General features: G+C 44.1%; 1 pseudogene; it reads right to left on the bottom strand.

The window, feature by feature from the left end:
- Positions 1 to 6,463: 6,463 nt before the first annotated feature.
- Positions 6,464 to 7,580, bottom strand: LOC103735152 (annotated as a pseudogene).
- Between the last annotated feature and the right edge of the window lie 1,216 nt (positions 7,581 to 8,796).

The following is an 8,796-nucleotide window of genomic DNA, read 5'->3' on the forward strand; positions in this document are numbered from 1 at the left end:
AAGGAGCAAAAACTGTCCTTTATGTCCCTCTGGCAAAATTAATATATGCCTCAAAGTATATCTATTAAACAGCCAAGAAGTTTAGTTCCACCAGTCTGGTACTTTTAATTACTGTGTGCCATTTAGCTAAATCTTGGGCAAAGACCAATTGTTCTCAGATAAACCTTACCTAGATATGTATTTCTTGATCTGCTGTGTATAATTTGTCAGTAGGTTGTTGGAGTAATATGGTTCCCTCTGGTTTTAAAAACTAGCTAGGCATTATTTATCTCTCTCATTGTCCCACCCCTCCATCATGGTTTCCCCAATTAAGGTGGCCCCATTTTCCCCCTTTCTCCCTTAATAATACCCTTCTCCTATGGCCCTACCTCTCTTGAGCTCCTTCCTTCCCTTTATCCCCTAGGTTCCTTGTATACCCTTCCCTCCCCGCTCCCTTAAACTAACCCAATTTTTATCCGTATCTCCCTTATTAAGGCCTGTTTCCTACTGTTCTTCTCTTTCAGGTTCTTTCTTTTCCTTTACCTCCCTGGTTCCTTTCCATTATCCTGGTTCCTGTAGTTATGTCTGGATAAATACTTACCAGGGTTTGGTTCTAGGATGGTGGCAAGCACTTTTACCCCATTGAGCCATCTTGCCCACCCCAGAATTTTTCTTATACTATGAGATATGATGAGAAACCTGTGCACCATCATGGAAAGGATTGCCTTGTTCTGAGAAGAGGGTTTGCATTACTCCTGTCTGCTTTTGGACAGCACATAAAGTTGTGGATCAGAGCTTTGGCAGCCGTCTTGGTATCTGGAAGGAAGTCAGCCCAAGAGGATGGCTCTGCAGAAAGGATAAAATCTGGCCTGTATTTCTTTGTGTTGTAAGTGTGTATGTGCACTCACAGGTGGAAGCCAGAGGTCAGTGTTGAGTGTGTTTCTAGATCACGCTCCACCTTTATTATTATTTTATTGTCTTTTTGAGACAGGGTCTCCCTGTAGCCCCAGCTGTCCTGGAACTCACTAGGTAGACCAGGCTGGCCTTGAACTCACAGAGATCTGCCTGCCTCTGCCTACCGAGTGCTGGGATTAAAGGCGTGTGCCACCATGCCCAGCTGGTAGTGTACATCTTTGATCCCAGCACTTAGGGACCCTGTCTCAAAAAGACCAAAAAAAGAAAAAGAAAAAGAAAAGGAAAAAGATGTACTCTACCGAGGCTTCTTTCTCTGAGTAACAAGATTCCTTCTTGTTTGTGCCATTTTGAAGCGGGACTTCTCTTTCTTTCCATTGAAAATACTCTCAGTGATACACTCCTCTCTGTTCCCCAAGTCCTCCAAGCTTGTTATCATTCAAGGAATCTTCACTTGCTGTTTTCAGTGTTTAGAACATATTTCCACATGTCATAGGACTGTATCTTTGTCGTTTAGGCATTAGCCCAAATGTCATATTTTCTACATATTAATCAATCCAAATTAGTCTTCACCTTGTCATGGTGGCTCATGCCTATAATCTCAGCACTTGGAGGCTGAGGCAAGAGGATTGCCACAAGTTCAAGGTCAGCCTAAGCTACAGAGTAAGACTTTGTATCAAGGGGAAAAAGAAGCAGTCTTCAGGTAACTGTGTTTTCTTTGCAATTTTTATGTAATAGCAGAACTCATCTTTTTATGTGTATTATGAGTTTTCCTCACAAGAGGGCCAGCTATATGTGAGAGCTGTGCTTAGCTAGCTCACACTATTCTCAGCACCTGGTTCGTGCATAGTAGGTACTCAATAAACGGTTTGCCAGGGAATCCCAACATTGTCACCATTCTCCTCCCCAGTCTCCTTCTCCCTGGCTGGCCTTTCATCTGTTCCTCTTACAAAAAAATTCTAAATCTCAGGACCAGAAAGAAATATAGAAGACAGTAGAGAAGGAAAACATCCTAAAGCAAAATTATTTTAGGCTTAAATGTAAAAAGAGAGCAGGCTGATTGCATAACATATGTAGATCTATGCAAATTATCAAGCAAGTTAAATAGAGAAGTTTGAAGTGGTGGGAAGTCCAGAGCTCCTTGGGTGTGTTTTTCTCCTCACTGGGAAATGGCATCAACTGCTCAGGCTCAGAAAGTAGGGATGCTGACGTTCCATGAGAGAAAAATCAGTGAGAGTTACACAAGTAAAAAATAATTTAATTTAGTGTTGTGTTTTTCTGAGACAGAAATAAAAGGATTTCACTCACTCACTTTAAATAGTAGGAAGAGGAGGCATAAAATTCTATTCATAGTCAAGCTTACAGAAGAAAAAGCAAACCAAAAAGAAGAGAAAGGACCAGAAAATGAGACACAACCTCCAAGGTTGTGAACCTTATCACGGGCTGGGGATGTAGCTCAGTGGGTAGAGTGTTTGCCTAGCATGCACAAAGCTCATTTTCGATCCCCACACAAAATAAACTTAGTGTGGTGGCACACTCCTGTAAATCCAACACATGAGAGGAAAGAGAGTCAGAAGTTCAAGGTCATCCTCCTTTCTTGGCTACACAGCAATTTTGAAGTCAGCCTGGGATATGTGAGAGCCCATCTCAAAAAAACAAAATAAAAAAACCGAAAACCTTGTCTACATAATAATAATAATCATTTATAGTCACAGAAAAATAAAACCACACACACTGAGATTAGAAATAAAAAGGAATATATCCATTTTCAGAGTTTATTTGTCTGTTCTGCATTTATTATTTTTTGGAGACAGGGTCTCATGCAACCCAGACTAGCTTTGAACTTGTTATGTACCTGAGGATGGCCTTGAACTCCTGATCCTCCTCCTTCTGCCTCCTGAGTGCTGGGATTAAAGGCACATGCTACCACAACCAGCCCTATCTTTTTGACAAAGTCTCTGCTTTGGAACTTACAATGACACTCCTGCCTCAGTCTCCTGAGTGCTAGGATTATTCTTTCTCTCTCTAGCTCTCTTTCTCTCTATGTGTGAGCAAGTGTGCATGTCCATGTGTATACACCTGGAGGAAAAGCAAGAGGTTGATGTCTTTTTCGATCACTCTCTACCATAATTTTTTTGTTTGTTGGTTTTGTTTTAGAAACACGGTCTCATTGTGTAGCCCTGGGTGACTTGAAACTTGTAGACCAGGCTGGCCTCAAACTCACAGAGGGCTACCTGCTTCTACCTCCCAAGTGCTGGGATTAAAGGCATATGCTACTATGCTCAACCTCCACTTCAATTTTTTTTTGTTTTTTTGGTTTTTTTTATATATGGTTTCCCTGTAGCTTGAACTGGTCTAGAACTCACTATGTAAACTGGGATGGCCTTGATCTCATAGAGATCTGTCTGCCTCTGACTCCCAAGTGCTGGGATTAAAGGCATATGCTACTATGCTCAACCTCCCCTTCAATTTTTTTTTTTTTTTTTGGTCTTTTTGATATATGGTTTCCCTGTAGCTTGAACTGGTCTAGAACTCACTATGTAAACTGGGATGGCCTTGATCTCATAGAGATCTGTCTGCCTCTGACTCCCAAGTGCTGGGATTACAGGCATGTGCCACCACACTTAGCCTCTACCTCAATTTTTGAGACAAGATTTCTCACTGAACCTAGAGTTTGATATTTCAGCTAGTCTGACTGGCTAGCAAACCCTAGGGATCCTCCTGTTTCTACCTCCCACCACTGGGGTTACAGACCCATACTTCCATGCTTGGGGTTTTATGTGGGTGCTGGGAATTTACCCACTGGTCCTTATCCACATGCTGAGGATCACCTGCGAGCAGGCTCTCCTCATGAGATGTGCATCCTATAGGTTCTCTAATTTCCTGGGTAGAAAGACACATTCTTTACCTATCTGCCTTTAAAAGTAATTATCCATCAGTTTGAGGGGAGAAAATCTACTTTTTGAGTACTGTGTTGTCAGCCAGTCATGAGCTACTATAAGGATGGAGCCCCGCCATGATCTCCCAGGGCCAAGAGCCAAGGAAGCTGCTTTTGGTGAAGATCTCAGAGGGTTACTCATCTTACAAGCTGGATTTTCTAGGGTATTATTGATTTCAAACTTTTATTTATTCACTCATTTATTTTGTACGCTTCTGGGGATGTTTGTGAGGGTGGTTCCAGAGAGGCTAAATGAGGAAGGAAGACCCACCCTGAATATGTGGGTGGGTCATTATCCTATGGTATCTTAGGCTGAATAAATGGATAAAAAGGAGAAAGTCAGCTGAGCATTCATCAGTCGCTGCTTCCCGAATGCAGATGCAATGCAACCAGCCAGTCTCATGTTCCTGTCCCCATGCTTTCCCTTGCCATGATGGACTGTGTTCCCTGAAACCATGAGCCAAAATATACCTTTCCTTCCTTTTGTCATGTATTTGGTCACAGCAAGAGAAAAGTAACTAATATACCTTCCTTCTTTCTTTTCCCCACACAGCACCCTATTAAAAGAGAAATCAGAACTTGTCTGTTCTTTGCTACAAACTGTGCACTGTAGCCAGGGGTCATAATGTACAACTTTAATCCCAGCACTCAGGAGGCAGAGGAAGGTGGATCTCTATGAGTTTGAGATCAGCTTGGTCTACACAGTGAGTTCTAGGCCAGTCAGGGCTACATAGTGAGACCCTGTCTCAAAAACAAAACAAAACAACAACAAAAAACCCTGTACTAGCTTCTTACTCAGAGAAAGAACAGTCTTCTGCCCTCCTGTCTCTTTCCTCTCCCTTGCACTCATCTCTCCCTCAAGCTCATTCAGCTCTAGCCACATACCCTCATAGTCCCACTCTGGCCTTCAGTCTCAGCATCCCTCTGCCCAGAGCACTGGCCCCACACTCCCACATCATCACAGCTCACTCCCTTACCTTTTCAGTTCTTATTTGTCACCTCCTCATCAAGGCCTTCCCCAGCTACCATATTTAAAGTCACAGACTCCTCAGCCCTCTACTTTCTCTTTCCTGGCGTTGTTGTCCCCCATTGCTCTTATTGCTCTCTAACTTACTGCATATGCTACTCATTTGTCTTGTTTATTGTCTGTCTCTCCCCCATAAAGTCACAGCTCTGGGGGAGCAGGGAGTGTTCCTGTTTTGTTCATTGCTGTACTCTTAGTCTCTTGAAGAATGATTGACACATTAAACACTTGAAAGTATTTGTTGATAGTTCTTTAGTTTGAATTAACTTAGTCTTATGGAAAATGTGACATCATTAATTTCTGTTATTTTATCAACACCCAGAAGATTGTCAAAGGCTCACATTCATGCTTGAGAATCCCTAGCCCCAAGCCTATGGAGACAAATCCTGGCTCTGAACCCCTCAAATAGTTCCCCATAGGGTTGGGTCCTGTTTGACACTCAACTCGTATCCTCTAGGTGCCTGAATAGCAAATGTCAGAGCCTCCTTTTAAACGCTGGCAGATTTACTTTGCAGACGGTGAGGATGCATTTTAATTTGTTGATGTGAAATCTTAATTGAACTAAACTGCTAGAGGTAGTCTCTGTTCTCTGTCATAGTCTTAATTTAGTTGGCAAAACAAGATATTATCAGAGGAAAATCACAGGCAAAGATGCTGTGCCCAGAGGGTTTGGGGAACACCCTTGTCCATTTGGAGGTGGGCTGTATGTAACTGGCACAAACCTGAGCCCCATCCACACCACTGAGGGAGCCAACTTGGCTTTCCAGGGACACCCAGGTCACACTGCAAGGGCTGAAAACACATGCCCCACACCCCCCAAGCAACCAGGCACAACAGGATTCCCCCTTGTGTGTTCAGTGTTCTAGTTTTAGTGTTAAAACAGGGAAGACCTATGGGGCTTATTACCTCATTTCAGAAGTGTGGGAGGCAGCAGCTCTAGGACTCATTTGCTGTGAGACAGTGAGCAGATTTCTTCCCTGCTGTACCTCAGTGTCTCCACCTGCATAATAAGGAAGCTGGAATCCATGTCCCTAAAAGCTTCCCTGACCATGGTGTCATGGATGACTCTCCCAAGACCCTCCTGACTCTTGAGCTCCCAAGAGTCATCTTGGAACATCTACCTGTGTTCTTGGCTATGCATACTGTCACACCATTGGCCTGTCTCTGGTAAGAGGTCAGGCTGCAGAACTTCTACTAAAGTAGCCTTGTTCTGACTCAGAGTCACAGGTTGTCATTAACCTAGGCTGGGGGTAGCCTTAGGAATCATTCTCCTGCACCCTAGATCCCAGGGACCTTGTCTCACCCCAGCAACTTCTGTCTCCTAGGCTGTTCTTATCTAGAGATGCTTCTGTTGGGGTCTTATTTCAAGATCCCCTTGTTACAGCAGCACCCCAGATAGGCAGAGACCAATGGAAGGTGGTGGTTGGTAGGAACTGGCTCCCTCAGACCAGACCGCTGCACTCTTTTTCCAAGCTTCTACAGGAAGATCCCAGGGAATAACTCAGACTGTGGTATCTCCTTCTAAAAGTACAGCTGTAGAGAGACTGGAGAAACTTCCTTGAGGAACAAGGTTTTTTTCTTAATTCAGAGCAAAGACTTTTAATGTGCATCATAGTTAACAAATACACCAGAGAATCATGCAATGCTGCCTGCATTGGATGCAATTCTGGACCACAAGTCTGCACACTCCTTTGCAACTGGACCTGTGATGTCAGAACCTTTCATTTCAGCTTTATTATTTATCATGACCCCCACATTATTTTCAAAATAAAGAAACACCCCATCTTTTCTTCAGTATGACTTTAGTTGTTAATTACCACTGCTGGATAGATCATCTTTCTTAGCTCTGGTTTGCCTTTCTTTTTGAGACAGGTTATCCCTGTAGCCCCAGCTGGCTTGGAATTCACTATCTCATTATGAAGACCAGGCTGGCCTTGAACCCTCAGCAATCTGCCTACCTCTGCCTCCCCAGTGCTGGGATTAAAGGTGTGTGCCACCAAGCCCAGCTTCTGGTTTGCCTTTTACCTCTGTGGCCATCACCATGTCACCCACACCAGCAGCAGGAAGTCTGTTCAGCTGTCCCTTGATTCCCTTGACAGAGATAATAGACAAATTTTTGGCTCCTCTGTTGTTAGTGCAGTTGACCACTGCTCCTATGCCAGCCACCCCCCTCGGCCCAAACCCCGCTGCCACAGGGAGACCTTTGTGCACCGGTTCCCATAGCAGAAGGTCAGGGAGAGGAGAGAGACCAGTGGGGGGAGGGAGGCCTCAGGCAGCAGTTGGTGGTGAGTATGACAGGAAGAAAATACCCAGGGAGACTGTGTCAGTGGACAGCTCATTTATTATGGTGGAAGCAGAGGTTTATATAGGAAAGTTTCGCGGGCAAAGAGGTGGGGTTGGGTTTTTGGTGGGCTGGCAGGTGGGGGGAGGGAGGGGACTCCTAAGGCTACATAGGTGGCCTTTGGCCTGTCCTCCAGTCACATGATCTACAAGGGACCCGGTTAGGATTAAAGGATTAGGGACTTAATAGCTTTGCTTGGGGATTATTGGGTAAGAGACAGTATATCTAGAATGGAGTGGACCAGCTTCCTGCCATCCTCACTAGGAGGTATCCTGCCTGGCAGCCATGCTTTACATTCCAAGCACCCTTGACTTATCCCAACACTCCTATCAGAGGAAAATCTGGAATTTCATATGGGAGGACCCACCATATCCTTGGTTTGACATCTTAGATGCCTGGAAAGAGGCAAAACGGAAGTAGACCTCAGGCTCTTTTTTTCAGTTTTTTGAGACAGGGTCTCACTATGTAGAACTCACTTATGTAGAACTTAGTTGTCACCTTCTCATAAAGGCCTTCCACAGTCACACTATTTAAAGTCACAGACTCCTCAGCCCTCCACACTCCCTTTCCTCTTTCCCTGTGTCATTGTCCTCCATTGCTCTTACTGCTCTCTGGCCTAGAACTCAGTATGTAGACCAGGATAGCCTTGATTTTTAAGGTTTCATTTTTAATTTGTGTGTATTAATGTTTTTCTTACATGTATGTAAGTGCACCATGCACATGCCTTGTGGCCACAGAGGCCAGAAGAGAGAGATGGATTCCTCGGAAATGGAGTTACAAATAGGTGTTAGTCACCATGTGGGTACTGGGAACCAAACCTAGGTCCTCTGAAGAACAGTAAGTGCTCTTAATCCCCAAGCCAGCTCTCCAGCTCAAGAATATGTATTTTATATCTATTGGATGATTTGTCTGTCTTTTGATTTTTCTGAGACAGGGTCTCCCTATAGCCCTAGCTGGCCTGAAACTCATTATGTATAAGCCAGGCTGGCCTTAATCTCACAAAGATTCCCCTGCTTCTGTCTTCATAGTGCTGGGATTAAGGGATGTACCACCATACCTGGCCCTAATTTCTGTGTTGGAGAAATTTCAAGACAGCATAGCATTCAGACTTTAGTATGACTTCCTCTCAGTGCCCTTATTTACAGCTACCATGAGTGAGAGCAAAAAGATTTTAAAAAATACAAAATTCTGTGGAGAAAGTTGCATGAATAAGTTTAAAAATGCAGACCAGGAGGGTACAGAAGACAAAGCATCCATAATTGTTAAGGAGAAACCTCACTGTCTTCATAGGGACAGTGAGAACGATGCCATGAAGCCCTCAGCATCATCAGCTCCAACTTGTGAACATGAAATGTATTTGAAAGGAGAAAGCATGAACTGAGAATGCTACAGAAGGGGCTTCCTGACAGGAAACATCTGTCCAGGAAAGGGATTTTGCACATTCAGCCACCAAGTTATACAGATGTATAAAAACCGTGGCCCAGGGGGCTGGAGAGATGGCTCAATGGTTAAGAACACTGGTTGTTCTTGCAGAAGAACAAGTTCAAATCCCAGCACCCACATGGCAGCTAACAACTGTCTGTAACTCCAGTCCCAGGGGAT

This window comes from Nannospalax galili, unplaced genomic scaffold (genome assembly GCF_000622305.1).
Source record: "Nannospalax galili isolate Female #2095 unplaced genomic scaffold, S.galili_v1.0 scaffold856, whole genome shotgun sequence".
Classification (NCBI taxonomy): domain Eukaryota; kingdom Metazoa; phylum Chordata; class Mammalia; order Rodentia; family Spalacidae; genus Nannospalax; species Nannospalax galili.